The sequence below is a fragment of the Hemitrygon akajei genome, chromosome 7 (assembly GCF_048418815.1).
Source record: "Hemitrygon akajei chromosome 7, sHemAka1.3, whole genome shotgun sequence".
Taxonomy (NCBI): domain Eukaryota; kingdom Metazoa; phylum Chordata; class Chondrichthyes; order Myliobatiformes; family Dasyatidae; genus Hemitrygon; species Hemitrygon akajei.
In genome coordinates this window covers 19,176,681-19,200,188 of record NC_133130.1, presented here as the reverse complement: position 1 = coordinate 19,200,188, position 23,508 = coordinate 19,176,681, and the positions used below count along the sequence as shown (strand labels likewise).

The following is a 23,508-nucleotide window of genomic DNA, read 5'->3' as shown; positions in this document are numbered from 1 at the left end:
GCTTGGAGTTATTAAAGTTCAAAGTAAAATTTATTATCAGAGTACATACATGTCACCACATACAACCCTGAGATTCTTTTTCTGTGGGCATATTTAGCAAATCCATAGAACAGTAAACTGTAAACACCAGGAACTATACACTATAAACAAACTGTGCAAATGCAGATACAAATAAATAGCAATAAATAATGAGCATGAAGTAACAATATAACAGAGTCCTTAAATGAGTGTAGCTATCCCCTTTTGTTCAAGAGCCTGATGATTCAGGGGTAGTAACTGTTCTTGAACCTGGCAGTGTGAGTCCTGAGGTATCTGTACTGTCTACCTGATGTCAGTAGTGAGGAAGGAGCATGTCCTGGGTGGTGTGGATCTTTGATGATGGAGGCTGCTTTTCTATGGCAACATTTCATGTAGATCTGCTCAATGGTTGGGAGGGTTTTACCTGTGATCTACTGGGCCAAATCCACTACCTTTTGGAGGATTTTCCAGTCAAAGTCATTGGTGTTCCCAAAGCAGCCAGTCAGCACACTTTCCATCGCACATCTATTGAAGTTTGCCAAGGTTTTTGATGACGTGCCAAAACTCTGCAAGACTCCTGAGTAAGTAGAAGCGCTGTCGTGCTTCCTTTCTTTACAATAATATTTATACGATGGGTCTGGTACAGGTCCTCTGAGATGGTGACACCCAGAAATTTAAGGTTGCTGACCCTCTCTACCTCTGATCCTCTGAGGACTGCTGTCTCATTGACCTCCAGTTTCCCTCTCCTGAAGTCTACAATCAGTTCCTTTGTCATATTGACACTGAGAGGTTGTTATTATGACACCACTCAGTGTTGCACAAGTGTGGCGGTGGACGAACCCAAGTGCAGAACATGGGCTCGGAGGCAGAGTCAGGAGGCATTATTGACGTAGCAAGCATGGAATCGGTACCCAGGAGCAATGCTAGACTTAGAGCTGGCAGTCCTAAGAACCATGAAACAAGGTTACTCACACCAGAGTCAACCAATGAACTGGCAGCTCCTTGTTGTGATCACAGGGTCTTTATCCTGCATTTTCTGATGGAAAGCAGGTGTGTGTAGTTAGTGGAACCTGGGAATGACTGGAAACTAAATGAGGGGATTGAGGCCCAATTCCTGAGTTAAGTAGCAAGGTGGGGGATTGCCAGAAGGGACCATGACACTCAGCCACATTTTCAACCTCCCTTCTGTACACTGATTCATCACCACCTTTGATACGGCCCACAACAGTGGTGTAGTCAGCAAACTTGAATGTGGTGTTGGAGCTGTGCTTAGCCACACAGTCATAGGTCTAAAGTGAGTAGAGCAGGGGGCTAAGCACACAGTCCTGTGGTGGACCTGTGCTGATGGAGATCGTGGAGGAGATGGTTTTGCCAATCCAAACTGACTGGGGTCTACAAGTGAGGAAATCCAGGATCCAATTGCAGAAGAAGGTGTTGAAGCCCAGGTCTTGGAGCTAATTGATCAGTTTTGAGGGGATGATGGTAATAAATAATAAGCTGTATTCCACAAATAACATCCTGATGTATGCATATTTGCTGTTCAGATGTTCTAGAATTGGGTGAAGAGCCAATGGAATGGCATCTGCTGTGGACCTATTGTTTCGGTAAGCAAACTAGAGTGGATGCAAGTCATCATTCAGACAGGAGCTGATATGCTTCAGCACCAGCCTCTCAAAACACTTTATCACTGTGGATGTAAGCGCCACTGGCCTCTTCTCGGGCACTGGTGCGATTGAAGCCTGCTTGAAACGTTGGGGGGGGGGGGGGGGGGGAATAACTCACCTGCATGTGACGTGAAGTTTGTTAACTTAGCCGCAGCAGTTCAATGCAATACATAATCTAGCAGAGAGAAAAAATAAATAAAATAAAACATAATGATAAATAAACAAGTAAATCAATTACATATATTGAGTAGATTTAAAAAAAATATGCAAAAACAGTAATACTGTATATTTAAAAATAGTGAGGTAGTGTCCAAAGCTTCAATGTCCATTTAGGAATCAGATGGCAGTGGTGAAGAAGCTGTTCCTGAATCGCTGAGCGTGTGCCTTCAGGCTTCTGTACCTCCTACCTGATGGTAACAGTGAGAAAAGTGCATGCCCTGGGTGCTGGAGGTCTTTAATAATGGGTGCTGCCTTTCTGAGACACCGCTCCCTAAAGATGTCTTGGGTACTTTGTAGGATAGTGCCCAAGATGGAGCTGACTAGATTAATGACCTTCTGCAGCTTCTTTCGGTCCTGTGCAGTAGCCGCTCCATACCAGACAGTGATGTAGTCTGTCAGAATGCTCTCCATGGTACAACTATAGAAGTTTTTGAGTGTATTTGGTGACATGACAAATCTCTTCAAACTCCTAATAAAGTACAACCGCTGTCTTGCTTTCTTTATAACTACATCAATATGTTGGGACAAAGTTAGCTCCTCAGAGTTTTTGACACCCAGGAACTTGAAGCTGCTCACTCTCTCCACTTCTGATCCCTCTATGAGGATTGGCGTGTATTCCTTGTCCTACCCTTCCTGAAGTCCACAATCAGCTCTTTTGTCTTATTGATGTTGAGTGCCAGGTTGTTGCTGCGGCACCATTCCACTAGTTAGCATTTCTCACTCCTGTACGCCCTCTCGTCACCACCTGAGATTCTACCAACAATAGTTGTATCATCAGCAAATTTATAATTGGTATTTGAGCTATGTCTAACCGCACAGTCATGTGTATACTGTATATAGAGTAAAGCTGTGCGCCAGTGTTGATCGTCAGCGAGGACGATATGTTATCACTGATCCGCACAGACTGTGGTCTTCCGGTTAGGAAGTCAAGGATCCAATTGCAGAGGGAGGTACAGAGGCCCAGGTTCTGCAACTTCTCAATCAGGATTGTGGGAATGATGGTATTAAATGCTGAGCTATAGTTGATGAACAGCATCCTGACGTAGGTGTTTGTGTTGTCCAGGTGTGTGGAGCTGTGTGGAGAGCCATTGACCTATCGCAGATGATAGGCAAATTGCAATAGTCCAGGTCCTCGCTGAGGCAGGAGTTCAGTCTAGTCATGACCAACCTCTCAAAACATTTAATCACTGTTGATGTGAGTGCTACTGGGTGATAGTCATTAAGACAGCCCACATTATTCTCCTTAGGCACTGGTATAGTTGTTGCCTTTTTGAAGCACGTCAATGTCACCATATACAACCCTGAAATTCATTTTCTTGTGGACATTGCAGTAGAGCAAAGAAATGCAATAGAATCAATGAACAACTACACACTAACATGGACTGGCCAGCAACCATTGTGCAAGAGAAGACAAACTGTGCAAATACAAAATTACACAAAATAAATAAATACTGTTTGAGTTGTAGAGTTGTTCGAAGTGAGTCCATGTGTTGTGTTCTGTGAACAGTTCAGTGTTGAGGTGAGCGATATTGTCCAGACTCGATGGTTGAAGGTAACTGTTTCTCAACCTGATGGTGTGGGACCTGGGGCTCCTGTACCTCTTTCCTTAAGGCAGAGTGAGAAGGGAGCATAGTCTGTGTGGTGGGGGTCCTTGATGATGGATGCTGCTTTCTTGTGCCAGCGGTCCTTGATGATGTCCTTGCGGAGGACTTTTCCTGTGATGGACTGGGCCATATCATTATTTTTCTTAGGTGCAAATTATCTAAGAAAGTAGAGGTGATATAATAAAACCTGCTTTATTGTATATTTTTCCTGCCAAGATGTACAATTTCTCTTCCTCGCATGATATCCCAGCTGTCAGTCCTTTGTTCAATCATGTGACCTGTATATATCCCTTATAGCATCCTAACCCCATCTTCACAACTGACATAAGTACTGTATCTTCTTTGTGACACCAGCATATTCAGAAATAACTGTGAGCTCTCATTAACACAAGAGATTCTCCAACTGTTATACCATCTACCTCATTATCAGATACGTGATGTTGGTTGGAGTTCACGGGGTGAATGGGACAACTGACACGTGATGTAGGGCAAAGTTCATGGTGGCAATGCCAGGCGGGTTGTAAATGCCATTTTGTGGTTGGTTTGAACTGGTTCTTGCTGGGATAACTTACTCAGAGCAATTGAATGTGGACACAAGGAGTTTCTGCTAAACCTGAGACTATCCTCAGATAAGCTGTTTATCATAGAACCATATAATAATTACAGCACGGAAACAGGCCATCTTGGCCCTTCTATCCATGCCGAACGCTTACTCTCACCTAGAATATATATTATATAGAATATATAAGCACATATAGGAGGAGACTCGTACTCTCAGTTGCTTCACGCCACGGAAACCGGCATAAGTACCGGCCTGATGAGCCAATAAGGCTCAGGACAGACTTTAACTTTTAACTAATCTGGTATGCAGTAAATTCAATTTGCTGATTTATTGGATGTGAGCAGGGGTGGATGGAGGGGCCCTAGTCCTCGGTCACATCAAGGATTAGGCCTGAAGCTACGGTGTCGCTTGTTTGCAGCCGGCCAGAAAGAGGAGACGAAGCTGTTGGGCTTCACTGGGGGCGGTGCAGCACGATGCCCAGAACAGAGTCAGCGCTGCCCTCCCAGGGATTCACTCGGCAGAAGACAAGCTCAGTCGTGGCCCACTGCAGATTCTTTGGCGGCAGTCAATGGACTCTGAAGTTGCAGGGTCGCTTGCTTTTCAGCCACTGTAGGAGAGGCATTTGAACCATCACACTCTACCGGGGGCAGCGTAGTGCAGTTATGGTGACTGAAGATGTAAAATAGACTGAGGGGTCTGTACTATATACATATATATTTGTCTGGTTATGTTTTTCCTAATGCCAGTCTATCGCGAGGTTAACCCCCAGCATTTTGCCGGTATCCATTTTCAGCTGGGTGGACTGGAGCAGTGTGTGGCTAAGTGCCTTGCTCAAGGACACAACACGCTGCCTCAGCTGGGGCTCGAACTCACAACCTTCAGATCGCTAGTCCAACACCTTAACCAGTTGGCCACACAGCATACCGGATTAACCATGTCCAAAAGGGTCTTGCAGTAACAAGAAAAGCCACCATGATGGACACTCGCTGTTTCACTGTGAGCCTCCATTGATTCAGGCAGCAGTATGACACGCAGTTCCTTCATTATCTCCACCAGCAAGCAACTCGCTGATGCTGTAGACCTGCACTCCTTTGAATTCTTAACATACAGCAGGATCTTGCAATCATTAGACATACTTTTAAGTAGAATGGTAGCACTTTTTGTTTAACCTATAGAAGTCGCTGCTAATCTGCCCAGGTCCCATTTTTTTTTAGTTACTTACAAATTGGAAACTTTTTGAATAATATGTTACATACTTTTCCAAATTCATATCCATCTGATATCATGGAAAATTTTTTAGGTTTAAACCCTTATCAGAAGGGTTTAATAGCAACTATTTATGATACGATTATGAAAATACAGCCAGGTATATCAGATAAAATTAAGAATGAATGGGAAAGGGAACTTCAACTTTCTTTACCTAGAGAAATGGGGGAAAATTCTCCAATTAGTTAACTCCTCTTCTATATGTGCTAAACATGCATTGATACAATTTAAGGTGGTGCATAGGGCCCACATGTCTAAAGACAAGCTCACTCATTTTTACTCTCATATAAATCCTGTCTGTGATAGATGTCATTCTGAGGTAGCTTTTTGACTCGTATGTTCTGGTCTTGTCCTCTTTTGGAGAAATATTAGAAAGACATTTTTGATATTATTTCAACAGTTTTGCATATTGATTTACATCCTCATCCTATTACTGCAATTTTTGGCTTACCAATGGTGGAACATAGTTATTTATCCTCTTCATGTCACAAGGGGACATGGAGACTGGACCCAAATGCAGGACACAGGCACTGAAGTACTAGGGGCAGGACAGGAACAACTAAAGGATAGAACAAGATGGGGAGACCATGGCATGCAAAGGTGATCCTGGGGTTCAGAGAGTTCATGGCATGGCACTGGCTAGGCTAAAGGATGAGTCTATGGGACAAGGAATGCTGGGAGGATAGCCCCCTGGGCAGGCCACATAATTTCTGGGCAGGGCCCAGCCTCCCAGGCAGGAACACAGGGGCCTGGGCAGGTCCCAGAGCACCTGGGCAGGATGCAGGGCACAACCTATCAGAAGAGAGGGGTAGGAAAGGGTCAGAGTCCCCCACCAGGCAACTGCAGTCTGGCCTACTTACCTGAAAGAGGCAAGGGATCAGAAGGGAGCTCAGTCCAGGGTGACTACGAGAACAGACTTACAGAACTAGATGATTGACAGTGTGTACTCCAAGCCAGGGTCAAAACAGGCTAGACAGACAAACAAGGCAGAACAGCCCCCCAACTAGACTCAGTCCCAGAGCCCCTGCCAGTCAATAGGCATCAGTTTAAGCCAAGCTGATCCTATTTGGGCTTAAGGGTGAAAGGAGAGATGGCTACAAGACCCGGAGTCTGGAGTCCAAGGACCGGATCAAAACCCGGAATGCAGGCTACAGACCGGACCATAACACTTCAGCTCGTTGGATGATTGCATTCGTTACATTAATGGCTAGAAGATCCATTTTATTGAATTGGAAAGAGACTAATCCTCCTACTACATTCCAATGGTTTTCCCAAACTATATCTTGTTTAAATTTAGAAAAAATCAGAAGTGTCACTTTTGATCTTTTGGTTAAATTCAAAGAAACTTGGAGACCAGTTATTCAACACTTTCACATGATGTAACTTGACCTTTTCCAAATCCTTTTTATTAACCTTAAATATTTGGATAGAGGAGCAGAGTTATTGACATTATTCATTGTATCTGATGTAATATAATAGCCCAGCTTCGTTTAGTTTAGTTTAGTTTTTTTTTTGTTTTTTAATTTGGGTTTTTTTTGACATGTTTTCATTTTTTTCTACCATGTTTAATTTCATGAAGAGTTTGGGAGATTTAGTCCATTTGTGTTATCTATAGCTTTTACTCGTATATACTGTTTACCAACAATGGAATCCCAATCTCTCTGTACTACTATTGTTATTATGCTTAAGTATTTGAAAATTAATAAAAAGATTTAAAAAGAAAGAAAGAAGCCGCTGCGACCAGACGCGTCGCTATCTTGCCGAAAATATTTTCAATTGTTCTTCATTAAGTTTCACGTAGTGGTCTGAACACTTACTGTCTTTCAGCAGTTTGTTGACCAATATTGATGGATCTGCCATTAGCTTGTTAATCAATTAATTAACATTAATTATTAACATTAATTAATTATCATTGATTAACAATTGTTTTAGGTTCAGCCCTGCATGTCTTCACTCCTTTGCTGTTTACTGGAGCAAGCTGTGACTTAGCTGTCAACCTTACCATCACATCACAGTCATCCAGACCTGAAACACTAAGGGCCGCTCTAGAGCCTATGTCATGTCCATCCTGTAATTCCTCAGAGTTTGGATGGTGTTTCTGTACAGGGAGGCAGCGTAGGCTATAATTCCTCGGAGTTCAGAGAGTGTCGCTGTCTCCCGCAATTGTTTGATGTGAAGCATAATTCCTTAGGCAGAGGTTCAGAAGTAGGTGTTTCCCTGGCCGAGGCACCAGTGTCATTAGCAGGACTACAACTTGAAGTCACAGCTGTGCTTTCCCTTTTTGTTTTAGTTTACTTCTGAGCTCTGCACAATGCACTTTAATGAAGTACCGTGTTGCTTTAAATAGAGAAAATCTGCAGATGCTGGAAATCCAAGAAAAACACCCAAAAAGCTGGAGACCAATCCCCTCATTTTTTTTGTCCACTTCTGATGAACAGTCAGGCCTGAAACGTCGACTGTTTACTCTTTTCCTTAGATGCTGCCTGACCTGCTGAGTTCCTCCAACATTTTGTGTCTGTTGCTTAGACAGTTAGATGGAAACTTTATTGATCCCAAAGGAAATTACAGTTTCACAATAGTATTACAAATGCACACCTATACAAATATTAGAAGAGAAGCAAGAAAAAAAAGTTACCTTAAAACTAAGATGTATAAGATTTTGAAGTTTACACTGATAAGATGCAGAATTACCATAATATTATACAGTAATGGGTGCACATTCACACCCATTAAGTGATAAGTGATGGTAGTACTGTATTCTAGAATGCCTGCGATAGCAGGCTGTGGTAAACAGAACTAAACAGAGCTCTGGTAAACAGAGTTTAATAACAGTCTAACAGGAGGGGGTTATCACTTCCCCGGCTGTAGGTTGACTCATTATAGAGCCCGATGGCTGAGGGTAAGAATTAGATCATAAGACCATAAGACATTGGAGCAGAATTAGGCCATCTGGCCCATCGAGCCTGCTCCGCCACTCAATCATGGCTGGTCCTTTTTTTAAAAAATCTCCTCAACTCCAGTTCCCAACCTTCTCCCTGTAACCTTTGATGCCATGTCCAAACAAGAACCTATCAATCTCTGCCTTAAATACACCCAACGACCTGGCCTCCACAGCTGCATGCGGCAACAAATTCCACAAATTCACCACCCTTTGGCTGAAAAATTTCTCTGCATCTCTGTTTTGAAATGGCACCTCTCTATCCTGAGGCTGTGCCCTCTTGTCCTAAATTCCCTCACCATAGGAAACATCCTTTCCACATCTACGGAAAGGTTTAGGCCTTTCAGCATTCGAAAGGTTTCAATGAGATCTCCCCTCATCCTTCTGAATTCCAGTGAGTACAGACCCAGAGCCATCAAATGTTCCTCATATGATAACCCTTTCATTCCTGGAATCATCCTTGTGAGCCTCCTCTGGACCCTCTCCATTGCCAGCACATCTTTCCTAAGATGAGGGGCCCAAAACTGTTCACAATACTCAAGGTGAGTCATCAGCAGTGCCTTTTAAAGCCTCAGCATCACATCCTTGATCTTGTATTCTAGACCTCTTGAAATGAATGCTAACATGCCAGCCTCTCCTCACTACCAACTCAGCCTGCAAGTTGACCTTTAGGGTGTTCTACACAAGGACTCTCAAGTCCCTTTGCATCTCAGATTTTTGGATTTTCTCCCCGTTTAGAAAATAGTCTGCACATTTATTTCTACTACCAAAGTGCATTTTCCGATGACCCTATATAGCGCTCTTTGGAGCAGCGCAGTTGTCTTAGTTTTTTTTTACTAAAAGTGCTCCTCTGTTCAGCCAATTTGGCATGCAGAGGGTGAGAAACATTGTACAGAATTGCCAGGATTTTCTGGAGGGTCCTTTGTTCTACCACAGCCTCCAGCGTGTCCAGTTGCCTCTTATAACAGAGGCACCCCTTTCTATCCACCCCTGTTTTAAATATACCCAATGATTTGGCCTACACAGCCTTCTGTGGCAATGAGTTCCACAGATTCACCACCCTCTGGCTAAAGAAATTCCTCCTCAATCCATTCTAAAGGGACATCCTTTTATTCAGAGACTGTACCCTCTGGTTGTAGACTCTCCCACTACTGGAAACATCCTCTATTTGTCCACTCTATCCAGGCCTTTCAATATTCAGTCAGGTTCAATGAGATCCTCTTCATTCTTGTAAATTCCAGTTATTAAAGGCCCAAAGCCACAAAATACTCCTCATACCTTAACACTTACATTCTTGTAAATATCCTCTGGATCCTCTCCAATGCCAGATTCTCAGATATGGGAGCCAAAACTCTTCACAGTACTCCAAATGTGATCTGACCCTATGCCTTTTAAAGCCTCAGCATTACATCATTCCTTTTATATTCTAGTCCTCTTGAAATTAATGTTAATATCGCATTTGCCTTCAAAACCATCATCCAAATCATTGCCATATAACATAAAAAGAAACTGTCCAATGCCGACCCCTGGCAGAACACCATTAGTAACCGACAGCCAACCACAATATGGTGATTCACCAGGGAATAATCCCTCTTTAATCAGAGAATACTGTTGACTTTGAGTTAAACAAGACTTGTTCCATTTGTTGGGGAGGATTTAAAGTAATGAAACCCCTTTTTACCCTTTTCAACCCCTAGAAACATGGCTGGTTAGCTCCTCGCTAACAAGCCAATGGACTCAGCAGGCAGAAAACCACCTTTCTCGAACTCTGTACATCTAGGGTCAATATGACTTGGGTCCCACCAGACCAGGAGAGCCGGGATGTTTTGACCACCCACACCCCATTCTGAGCAAATACTGTGTAAATGTTGCCCACTTGCAATTGCCCATCAGCAGGAAATAACAGATCATACATTGCATGTAATTGCATGTAAAGAAAATACCTTTCCAAATGTCAGCTTTATCGAACAGTTAGTAGGAAAAAAGAAAAGGAAAAAAAAATAAAAAGGGCCATTACAGATAACCAAGTTTAAATGTGCACATAAGTTGGAGCTCATGTTGAAGTTGTCTTTAACTCACATGCTAGACCCATGGTTTGTGTGAAAGACACATCACCTTCCGAATGTTGGTCAAAATCCATCACAAATGAGCTCCCCTACGGGAGTATTGGTCCTTCCTCTCTGAAGCCATTCATCTGCACAAATCACTTGTGCAACAGGGACGGCATCCTCAGCCAGCTTCCCTCCTGTCTTCTCCCAGCTCCCACCAAAAAGACCTCGAACCACGCAAGTGTCTGTACAAAAACGTCTCCGTCCTGCTTCTTTAGAACCTTCTCCCAATTCCACCATCCTGATTGGCTGACAAAACATTCATAAGTTGAACAACATAGCCCCTTATCTTTAGCTCAAACCCAAACATGCCAAAAGCAGAATCAACTGCTCTTTCAGAACTGCTAAAATGAATTACCTACAGCTTAGCGGTGGAAATCTTAACCAGGGCCTCACACTAATTTGGCAGGGGGAATGGGAACTGCAGTGATATGGCTGAAGATGGTGAATTTGGTATACAAGTAGTTGCAGTGTGTAGTGAGACTGTGAGGATGGACAGATAGATGATAGGGCAAAATTGGAGTCAGTGGGATAAATTGAAAAGCAACATGGGAGGCAAAATCGAAAAGATTGACGAATATGGACTGAAGGTATTATATTTGAACACACAGAGTATACAGAATAAGGTAGCTGGTTTTGTAGCACAGTTAGAAACTGGCAGGTATGATGCTGTGGGCATCGCTTTGTTGTGAATAAAAGAAGATCATAGTTGGGAGCTTAACGTCCAAAGATAGAACTTGTATCAAAAGGACAGACAGTTTGGCATAGGGAGTGGGGTGGCTCTGTAGGTAAAATAAGAAATCAAATCCTTAAAATAAGTGACATAGGATTGGAAGATGTAGAATGGGAAATAGAAAAGGCATGTAAAAAGGGCAATGTTATAATAGTCAAGGCGGATTTCAATTTTCAGATGGATTGGTTGGAACTAGATCTCAAGAGAGAATTTGTAGAATGCCTACAAGGTGTTTTTTTTTAGAGCAGCTTGTGGTTAAGCTCACAAAGGGAAAGGCAATTCTGTTTGTGTAATAAACCAGATTTGCTTAGGAAGCTTAGGTTTCAAGAAAATTTCTAAGGAACAACTTAAAAAATACGACGCGTTACTGAAGCAACTGACAGATTTGGAGACCAGGAACCGAAGGTGCAATATCAGAATTCTTGGGAGTTTAATCAACCTATTGATTTTTGTGCTCAAATGCTGAAAGATTTATTCCCTGATATACTATCGGGAATGAGCGCGTTCACCGAGTTACCCCGCCTAATTGGGATCCTGCCAAACCTCGCTCTATTATCATTCGGTTTTATGACTATCAGATTAAAGAACAGATCCTTCATGAATCAAGGAAGAAACGCATATTACAATTTTGTGATCAACAGTTTCGGATCGTTCAAGATTATCCACCGGAAGTTTTAAGAGGTAGACAGGCTTTTAAAGAGGTAATGTCTGATCTTTTTAAGCTTGGCTGTCGCCTTTCTCTCAGAGATCCGTGTAAACTCAAGGTTACTACTTCTGATAATAAGGTTTCTTGGTTTACGAAGCCTGAAGAAGCTAAGAAATTTTTACATAGTCTCCATGCTTAAATTCAACCTTGAGTTGCTTTATGCTAAATGTTCTATTTTCAGGTGTTCAATCAAGTAATTGGCGCTTTGTTGATAACAAGGTTTCTTTGTTTTACGAAGTTTTAATCATTTGTTTGATTAAGTAACTGGCGCCTTGTTATCTTTCAAACTATGCAAAATATGCAGGCAGACTGCATCCATTTTCTCTTGTTGTTTTCCGCCTTTATATGGGTCCTCTAATGTTACTTTCTCGCAGCTGTTTTTAAACAAAACGTTATATTCTCTCAGTGTTATTTTTATTTTTACCTTCCTTTTAGTAATTTGACTGAAAGTAATTATGTAGGGTATACATGTAGTAATTACTGAGGAATGAAACTATAGGGTGTTTTGCTTTATTTTAAATTCATTCAGATTTTTCCTTTCTTTTGATTGTTTATACACTTTTCGGTCTTTTACTGTTTTTCAATAGTATACAATATTCTATTGCTGGTTTTTGTTTTTTTCATTATTTTACATTTTGTCATTTTGTTTTTTTTCTCCCTTGAATGCCTAAAATTAGTCATGTAGGAAGTTATCTAAACCGCTTCCCTTTCTAATTATTTTCTATTTGTCTCTTTACTCCCTTTTTTTGCACCCGCGAGTATATGTTGTTTTACTTATTGATTTTCCTTATTTGAGTTTCCTTATCTGTCTTTCCTCTTTACCGAGACTAATACTTATATTTTCCCATGGTTTTTTCTCGTAAATAGTGAACTTATTTACTTTGATATTTTGTTTTTGTATACATATATTTACAATCATTTATTCAGCACAACTATACATATATATTTTTTGGAGCCACCAGAGTTTTGGGTTGGGAATGTTATAAGTAGTTTTCAGCCTCCCTTGGCTGATTTTTTTCTTTGGGGGGGAGGGAGGGGGGAAATCGGTTCTTCCAGAAAGCTGATTGGAGGTTTTTACTGTTTTATTTATTCACTATCTACATGTCTGTGATTACCTTTTATACATTACTAAAGGATACTTGATGGATCCTTTTATTAATATACTCAGCTTTAATGTGAAAGGTCTAAATAACCCTGTTAAAGGAAAAAAGATTTTCTCTTGTATCAGGAAACTTAAAACTTGTATAATCTTTCTCCAAGAAACCTATATTCGTAAAGATGATAATTCATGTTCTTTCAAAGGATGGAAGGGTATATATTTTCACTCACCCTCTCAATCTAGATCGAGAGGCGTCTCTATCCTGTTTGATCAGAATGTATCCCTTATTCAACATAATGTAATTTCTGATACAAATGGGCACTTTGTTATTGTTTCAGGTAGTCTTGAGAATAAACTAATTGTATTTGCGAATGTATACACTCCAAATACAGATAACCCCTTGTTCTTTGAACGTCTTTTCTCTTTTTTTGCCTGATTTGAATCGGTATTCCTTAGTGATGGGTGGAGATTTTAATTTTTGGCTTGACCCTATATTAGATAATTCTTCAAGTAAAACCCCTGTCACTAATAAATCAGTCCTATTTTTAAAATCTTTTCTATTTCAATGTGGTATTCTCGACGTGTGGCGTTTTTTACACCCCCAAGAAAAGGAATATTCATATTTCTCTCAGGTTCATCATATGTACTCTTGGATTGATTATTTTTTTATAGATAGAAACTTGCTTCCACTGGTTCGATCCTGTGATTATAAGGAGATTGCTTTGTCTGATCATGCACCTGTGCTTCTGGCTTTAAGATTACCTGTTTACTCTGTACTAAATAGAAGTTGGTGTCTTAACTTATTGTTATCTGATAAAAATTTTCTAAAGTTTTTGGAAAACCATATTACTTTTTTCTTTAAAGAAAATTTTAAAGGAGATACTGCTGGTACTATAGTCTGGGATACTTTTAAAGCATATATTCGTGGAGAAATTATCTCTTACTCTACCTATAAAAAGAAAAAAGCTGACAAAGAAATGTCTGACCTAGCAGCAATATTAAAAAAGCTTGATCGAAAGTATGCCCTATCTCCAGATCCAACTATATATAATAAGCGTATTGAAATCCAATCCAAGTATAATCTTCTGCCGACTTACCCAATTGAACGAAAGCTGTTGAGAGATAAAACTCAATTTTACATTCATGGGGATAGAACAGGTAGTTTATTAGTCAATAGCTTAAAATCTTTTACAGTTAATCGTCAAATCACAGAAATTTTTAAAGATAATGGTACTAAGATATCCGACCATTCTGAAATTAACAATGTATTTAAAGACTTTTACCTTAAGTTGTATCAGTCTGACTCTTCTTTAGATAATACCTATATGAATGCTTTCTTCAGTAATATTAACATTCCTACATTGTCTGCTGATAGCCTAACACAGTTAGATCAGCCTATTTCCAATGAAGAAGTGACTGAGGCTATACGTGCTTTACATTCTGGTAAGACCCCAGGACCTGATGGCTTTCGTGGGGAGTTTTATAAAACTTTCACTATGTTACTTACACCTTATTTATCCTCTGTTTTATCAGAATCCTTTAAATCAGGTAAACTCCCTCAATCTTTTTATGAGGCTTTTATTTCTCTTATTCTTAAAAAAAATAAAAATCCAGCTGAATGTTCTTCATACAGACTGATCTCTTTATTAAATGTTGATACAAAAATCTTATCCAAAATCTTAGCTCGAAGACTTGAAAATATTTTACCATCTATTATATCACATGGCCAGACAGGATTTATTAAAAATTGTTACTCACATTTTAATATACGTCAGTTATTGAATGTGATATATTCACCATCCAAAAAAAAATCAAAGGATTATTATCCTTAGATGCAGAAAAAGCCTTTGATAGGATTGAGTGGAATTATCTTTTTAAGACCTTAGAAAAGTTTAATTTTGGGCCTAATTTTATTCGTTGGGTTAAATTAATTTACTTGTCTCCTACCACTCAGGTTATTACTAACTCTCAAATTCCTAAGCCCTTTAAATTACAGTGGGGAACTAGACAAGGTTGCCCTCTTAGTCTTTTACTTTCTGCTTTAGCTATAGAACCCTTAGCAATAGCATTTCGAGAATCTAAGGACATTTCTGGTATACTAAGGGAAGGTATGACTCATAAAATTTCATTATACGCTGATGATATTTTACTTTTTATCACTAACACTGAAACTTCTTTACCTTCTGTTCTTTCTTTAATTTCCCAGTTTAGTTCTTTTTCAGGATATAAGCTGAACTTACATAAAAGTGAGTTATTTCCTTTAAATAACCTAATGTCATCAAATGCCAAATTTCCATTCCAAGTTGTTACAAGTCAATTTACATATCTAGGTGTAACAATTACTAAAAACTTCAAGAATTTATTTAAAGGAAACTTAAACCCCTTATTGAATTATGTGAAAAAGATGCTTTCTAAATGGTCTCCTCTTTCTTTATCTCTAATTGGCTGAATTAATTCAATTAAAATGAAGATTCTTCCTAAATTTTGTATCTTTTTCAGGCCTTACCTATTTTTATTCCTAAGACCAACTTTGATTCTTTAGATTCAATTTTAACATCTTATATTTGGAATAATAAGCAAGCTAGTTTAAGTAAAGTTTACCTACAAAGAAATAAAGAGATGGGTGGATTAGCCCTACCCAATTTTAGGTTTTACTATTGGGCTGCCAATATAAGAATATTTCTTTCTGGTCTTATTATATTTATCGTAAAGATTGCCCATCATGGGTCTCCTTAGAAGTTAATTCTGTAAAAAATTCCTCTATTGTCTCTCTTCTTGGATCATATTCTTCTTTTTCAGCAAATAAAATAACAGATAACATAATTGTTAAGCAAACTTTAAGGATTTGGTCTCAATTTAGGAAATTTTTTGGTTTAGCGAATTTTTCATTATCATCTCCCATTCTCCTTAATTTTTTTTTATCCCTTCCATGACTGACAAAGTCTTTAAGGATTGGGATGAACTAGGTATTAAGTGTTTTTGGGACCTGTTTATCTCAGGATCTCTTGCTTCATTTGACCAATTGTCAACTAAATTTGCACTCCCAAAAACACATTTTTACAGATACCTTCAAATTAGAGATTTCTTACATTTCCAATTAACTACTTTTCCTATAGGTCCTGATAAAAATTTACTGGATGATCTTTTAAATTTAAAACCTTTTGTTAATGGTTCTATTACCGGTATCTATAACTTGTTGATTGAATCTAGACAAGACTTTTTAGATAAAATAAAAAAAGCTTGGGAGGATGACCTAAATTGTCAGATTTCTGATCATAGATGGAATAAAATTCTTAAACGGGTTAATAAATCATCTTTCTGTGCTTGTCATTCTCTTTTACAATTTAAAGTGGTTCATAGAGCTTATATTTCTAAACAGAAGCTGTCCAGTTTTTATCTGAATGTTTCTCCACTTTGTAATAAATGCAACTCTGCTGATGCCTCTTTAATTCATATGTTTTAGTTTTGCCCTAAAATTGAAAAGTTTTGGCGGGAAGTATTCCATACCTTCTCACAACTTTTTAGGGTCCAATTTGACCCAAATTTCCTTTTACTGCCTTGTTTGGTATTATTGCAGATGAAGATATAACTTTAAGTACTCCTAACCTACAGGTTTTAGTTTTTACCTCCCTTTTAGCAAGAAGAGCAATCTTGCTTAAATGGAAGGAGTCTACCCCTCCTACACATCTTCAATGGCTACGTGATATTATGTCTTATTTAAATTTAGAAAAGATCCGCTGCTGTCTTAAATTCGAAACAATATTTTTATGATATCTGGGGACCTTTCCTAAGTTATTTTTCCAATTTATAAAGTTTAACAGTCCACAGACTTTTATGTATATTTTTATCTTCTCTTCTTAAGCGAATATGTTTTCTTTTCTAATTTATCCATTATCATCCATCAGCATTTTTCTTTGGTAGCTGGTAGGGGGTTGACTTTTTTTATATAAAAAATTTCTTTTATGATGTATGACCTATCTTTAAATTTTTGCTTACGGAGTGGTATACCTTTATGTGTTATGCTATAACATTTTGATCAATTTTATCACAATATATGAATGTACACAAGTTATGTTGAGATGTATCTATGTGTTGCACTCTGTAAATCTTGTTTTTTTTCTTCTGAATAAAAATATTGTAAAAAAAAGAAAAAGAAAGGAAGCTTAAGGTAATGGAACCCTTAGGAGACAGTTATCATAATATGATAGAATTCACCCTGCAGTTTGAGAGGGAGAAGATAAAGTCATATGTTTCAGTATTACAGATTAGTAAGGGGAATTACAGAGGCATGAGAGCGGAGCAGGCCAAAGTTGATTGGAATATGACACTGGTGGGTTTGATGGCAGAACAACAGTGGCTGACCCCACCGCTCATCAGGCTTTTGAACCAGAGGGGATAAGTTCACTTAACTTCACTCACCCCATCACTGAACTGTTCCCACAACCTGTGGACTCACTTTCAAGGACTCTTCATCTCATGTTGTCGATATTTATTGCTTATTTATTTATTATTTTTTATAATCACACCGTTTGTTGTCCTGTGCACATTGGTTGCTTGCCCATCCTGTTCGGTGTGGCCTTTCATAGATTCTATTATGTTGCTTGGATTTACTGTGTATGCCCGCAAGAAAATGAATCTCATATGGTGACATCTCCATACTTTACTCTGAATCAGAATCAGAATCAGAATCAGACTTTAATCGCCAAGTACCTATGCACATACAAGGAATTTACTTCTAGCAGATGTTGTCTCTCAGCTCATAACAATAATAATGATAAATATAAATGAAAATATAGATTATACATACAGGTAGTGCAATCCAAGTAATAGTTAGCCGACAGTTAACCGGCAGTTAACTGTTCAGCAAAGTGACCACAGTAGGGAAAAAACTTCTCCAGTGCCTATTAGTCTTAGTCTGGAGGGATCTGAAGCGCCTACCAGACGGAAGCAGATCAAACAGTCCATGCGCAGGATGGGAGGAGTTCTTTATGATGTTCCCCGCCCCCTTCTTCAACCTGGAAGAGTACAGGTCCACAATAGAGGGCAGGGAGGCTCCAATGATGCGCTCGGCAGTCCTCACTGTGCGCTGTAGTCTGGTTCTATCCTGCTTGGTGGCGGCTCCAAACCACACAATGATGGAGGTGCACAGGACAGACTCAATGACTGCAGTGTAGAACTGCAACAGCAATTCCTGAGGCAGACCGTATTTCCTCAAGAGCCGCAGGAAATACATCCGCTGCTGGGCTTTCTTCAGGATGGAGCTGATGTAAATAGTGTAAATTGTAAATAGTGTAAATTGAATGTAAAAACAAATATTACATACCTTGAATGTTACATACAAAAGGTATGGAATATACTTTGAACTTTGGAGTTCCTGGGAGAAACTTGGAAGGTGCAGCATAGATACATCCCAAAGATGAAGAAGTATTCTAAAGGGAGGATGAAGCAACCATGGCTGACAATGGAAGTCAAAGATAGCATAAAAGGAAAATTGAGGTTATATAATATAGTGAAATTAGCGGGCAGTTACAGGTTTGGGAAGCTTTTAAAAACCAACATAAGGCAACTAAAAAAGTGAAAAGGAGAGAAAAGATGAAATATGAAACTGAAGTGGCCAATTATGTAAAAGAAGATTCCAAAATTTTTCTCAAATATATGGTGTAAAAGAGAGTCGAGAGTGGCTAAGTCACCACAGGAAAATGAAACTGGAGAGGTAGTAATGGGGATAAAGAAATGATGGAGGAACTTATTATGTATTTTATATCAGTCTTCACTGTGGAAAACCTGAGTAGCTTTGCTTTGGGACACTTATCTAAGAAAAGATATGCTGTCTTTAGAGAGCATCCAGAGGTTCACAAGAATGATTCCAGAATGAAAGGGTTAATATATGAAGAACGTTTGACGACTCTGGGCCTGTACTCGCTGGAGTTTAGAAAAATGAGGAAGGGGGGGGGGATCTCATTGAAAGTTCAGATATTGATGTGGGGAGGATGTTTCCTATAGTGGGTGAGTCTAGACTGTGACCTATATATTCACCATGCGGAGCTTCTCATCCCAGATCACAGGTGAACTTCACCCCTTTCTGTACCGTTGTATGACTGGGGGGCTGAGACACTATTTTTACTATGGAGTCTCATGCCTGATTTATTCAGTGATGGAGAATTTTAAATATTTGTCAACATGAAGTGAAGAGCAAGTTTGTAAATCTGGCAGATGTAAAGGATTTGGGAATGATGAAGTTGGAGCGCTGTGGGAGGGGCATGGGACAGGTGGCAGAGTAGGAGTGTGTGGTGGGGTGGTGGGGCTGCAGACACACCCGGCCTTGAGACAACATGCAAGGTCATTTGATCGCAAACAATTGGTTTATTGATCATTACAGAATGTCCCTCTGCTCCCTCCCCTCTCCCTGTCCCCTTCCCACTTTCAGTCCACAACAGAGACCCGTGTCGGAATCAGGTTTAACATCACTCACATATGTTGCAAAATTTGTGAATTTCTATTAGTTGCATTAAATAATTAAAAAAATATATAGTGCAAAAAGCATTGTCAAAGAGAGATTTGGAACCTCCTATGAAGGAGGAGTGTAAAAGTCTCGTAGCTTGGCACATGAACTTTTAAAGAATTCTGCCCTCCTTCCCCCACTTTCACATCCCAGATACCCCTCTCCCTGCCCCTTCCCATTCTTACTCCACTCAGAGTCTCAGTTTGGTCTTTCGGTTGCCCCATCAGCTGATCCTCCCCCCCACCACTCCACACCAACGACCTCCTTCCCCTACACACTCCATCCCAACACAGGGCTCTCTCACCTGTAACGCTGAGTGTACCTCAGCCTCCACAGACGCCGCTCACACCACCAAGTCCCTCCATTGGGGACACGAGAGATGTGGATGCTAAAATCTGGAGCAACACACAGGTTCTGTAACTGTTCTCTGACCAGCAGGTGTGTAGGAGCTGGAGGGGGTTACAGTCACATCCTTCCCCTGGCCCCTATACTCCCTCTTGTCTCCACAACCCAATCCTCCCCTACACCCGATTCTGGCTCTATAATCGGCTCTCCAGATTCTACACACCATCCTCCTCAAGTCCCTGCAGCATCTACATACCTTCTGATTTCTACAAACCTCTCCATCCCCTACACACCCTCTCTGTCTCTGTAACCCCCTCCATCCCCTACACACCCTCTCTATCTCTGTAACCCCCTCCATCCCCTACACACCCTCTCTGTCTCTGTAACCCCTCCATCCCCTACACCCATCCCTGTCTCTGTAACCCCTCCATCCCCTGCACCCATCCCTATCTCTGTAACCCCTCCATCCCCTGCACCCATCCCTGTCTCTGTAACCCCTCCATCCCCTACACACCCTCTCTGTCTCTGTAACCCCTCCATCCCCTACACACCCTCTCTGTCTCTGTAACCCCCTCCATCCCCTACACCCCTCCCTGTCTCTGTAACCCCCTCCATCCCCTGCACCCATCCCTGTCTCTGTAACCCCTCCATCCCCTACACACCCTCTCTGTCTCTGTAACCCCTCCATCCCCTACACACCCTCTCTGTCTCTGTAACCCCCTCCATCCCCTACACCCCTCCCTGTCTCTGTAACCCCCTCCATCCCCTTCACCCCACCTTGTCCCTGTAACCCCTCCATCCCTACACCCCTCCCTGTCCCTGTAACCCCTCCATCCCTACACCCCTCCCTGTCTCTGTAACCCCTCCATCCCCTACACCCCTCCCTGTCTCTGTAACCCCCTCCATCCCCTACACCCCTCCCTGTCTCTGTAACCCCCTCCATCCCTACACCCCTCCCTGTCTCTGTAACTCCTCCATCCCTACACCCCTCCCTGTCTCTGTAAACCCCTCCATCCCCTACACCCCTCCCTGTCTCTGTAACCCCTCCATCCCCTACACCCCTCCCTGTCTCTGTAACCCCCTCCATCCCCTTCACCCCTCCTTGTCTCTGTAACCCCCTCCATCCCCTTCACCCCTCCCTGTCTCTGTAACCCCTCCATCCCCTACACCCCTCCCTCTCTGTAACCCCTCCATCCCCTACACCCCTCCCTGTCTCTGTAACCCCTCCATCCCCTACACCCCTCCCTGTCTCTGTAACCCCCTCCATCCCCTTCACCCCTCCTTGTCTCTGTAACCCCCTCCATCCCCTTCACCCCTCCTTGTCTCTGTAACCCCCTCCATCCCCTTCACCCCTCATTGTCCCTGTAACCCCTCCATCCCTACACCCCTCCCTGTCTCTGTAACCCCCTCCATCCCTCACACCCCTCCCTGTCTCTGTAACCCCCTCCATCCCCTTCACCCCTCCTTGTCCCTGTAACCCCTCCATCCTCTACACCCCTCACTGTCTCTGTAACCCCTCCATCCCCTACACCCCTCCCTGTCTCTGTAACCCCCTCCATCCCCTTCACCCCTCCTTGTCCCTGTAACCCCTCCATCCTCTACACCCCTCCCTGTCTCTGTAACCCCCTACATCCCCTACACCCCTCCCTGTCTCTGTAACCCCCTCCATCCCCTATACCTCTCTCTGTCTCTGTAACCCCCTCCATCCCCTATACCCCTCTCTGTCTCTGTAACCCCCTCCATCCCCTACACCCCTCCCTGTCTCTGTAACCCCTCCATCCCTACACCCCTCCCTGTCTCTGTAAACCCCTCCATCCCCTACACCCCTCCCTGTCTCTGTAACTCCTCCATCCCCTACACCCCTCCCTGTCTCTGTAACCCCTCCATCCCCTACACCCCTCTCTGTCTCTGTAACCCCTCCATCCCCTACACCCCTCCCTGTCTCTGTAACCCCCTCCATCCCCTACACCCTTCTCTGTCTCTGTAACCCCCTCCATCCCCTCACTGTCTCTGTAACTCCTCCATCCCTACACCCCTCTCTGTCTCTGTAACTCCTCCATCCCTATACCCCTCTCTGTCTCTGTAGCCCCCTCCATCCCCTACACCCCTCCCAGTCTCTGTAACTCCTCCATCCCTACACCCCTCTCTGTCTCTGTAAGTCCTCCATCCCTATACCCCTCTCTGTCTCTGTAACCCCCTCCATCCCCTACACCCCTCCCAGTCTCTGTAACTCCTCCATCCCTACACACCCTCTTTGTCTCTGTAAACCCCTCCATCCCTACACCCATCCGTCTCTGTAACCCCTCCATCCCCTACACCCCTCCCTGTCTCTGTAACCCCTCCATCCCTACACCCCTCCCTGTCTCTGTAACCCCTCCATCCCCTACACCCCTCCCTGTCTCTGTAACCCCCTCCATCCCCTTCACCCCTCCTTGTCCCTGTAACCCCTCCATCCTCTACACCCCTCCCTGTCTCTGTAACCCCCTCCATCCCCTACACCTCTCCCTGTCTCTGTAACTCCTCCATCCCCTACACCCCTCCCTGTCTCTGTAACCCCTCCATCCCCTACACCCCTCTCTGTCTCTGTAACCCCTCCATCCCCTACACCCCTCCCTGTCTCTGTAACCCCCTCCATCCCCTCACTGTCTCTGTAACTCCTCCATCCCTACACCCCTCTCTGTCTCTGTAACCCCCTCCGTCCCCTCACTGTCTCTGTAACTCCTCCATCCCTACACCCCTCTCTGTCTCTGTAACCCCCTCCATCCCTACACCCATCCGTCTCTGTAACCCCTCCATCCCCTACGCCCCTCCCTGTCTCTGTAACCCCTCCATCCCTACACCCCTCCCTGTCTCTGTAACCCCCTTCATCTCCTACACCCCTCCCTGTCTCTGTAAACCCCTCCATCCCCTATACCCCTCCTTGTCCCTGTAACCCCTCCATCCCTACACCCCTTCCTGTCTCTGTAACTCCTCCATCCCTACACCCATCCGTCTCTGTAACCCCTCCATCCCTACACCCCTTCCTGTCTCTATATATCTCTGTAACCCTCCTCAGCCCTTGCATTCCTTTGTCTCTGTGACCACACAAAACAGGAGTAGAACTGGCCCGTTCAGCCCATTGAGTCTGCTCCGCCATTTCATCATAGCTGATTCACCTTCCCTCCACAAACGTCTCTAGCATTGATTTCCACAGATTCACTACTCCCTGGTTAAATAAATTCCTCCTCATCTCTGTTCTAAAGGACGTTCCTATATTCAGAGGTTGTGCCCTCTGGTCTGTTACCAACTGTAATGTTTTAGAAACAAATCAGCAGCAAGAGGTTTCACACTGAGTCCGGGTTTAATGTTAAAACCACTATGTTCATGAGTATTTCCTTATAATATAGTAACAATGAAATAAATGAAAGTTAATAATGTTATGTGTATATATATGTAACTATCAAGCTTAGAAATAATTATTGAAGTCTTAGGATGGCAAAATTAGAAAGGTTCAGTAATCCACGGAATAAATGAAGGAGAGAGATTTTTGTATTCCATGTTGTAATGTAGAGAGAAGGTAAGTACGAAGAAGGTATGGGGCCCAAATCTACTCACAATATCCCAAAATCTGATCTGACCAATGCCTTTATAAACACTCAGCATTACATCCTTGATTTTATATTCAACGTCCTCTTGAAATGAATGCTAAAATTGCATTTGCCTTCCTTACCACCGAATCAACCTGCAAGTTAATCTTTAGGGAAC

The 23,508-nt window shown here is 42.1% G+C and overlaps 1 long non-coding RNA gene across 1 annotated transcript in view; it reads right to left on the bottom strand.

The window, feature by feature from the left end:
- The window catches only part of LOC140730267 (uncharacterized), a 69,847-nt gene that overhangs the window by 27,999 nt on the left and 18,340 nt on the right, over nucleotides 1-23,508 (bottom strand). The window contains exon 2 of the long non-coding RNA XR_012099551.1: nucleotides 1,801-1,857. This is a non-coding gene — a long non-coding RNA (uncharacterized lncRNA). The remainder of the gene's footprint in view (nucleotides 1-1,800; nucleotides 1,858-23,508) is intronic.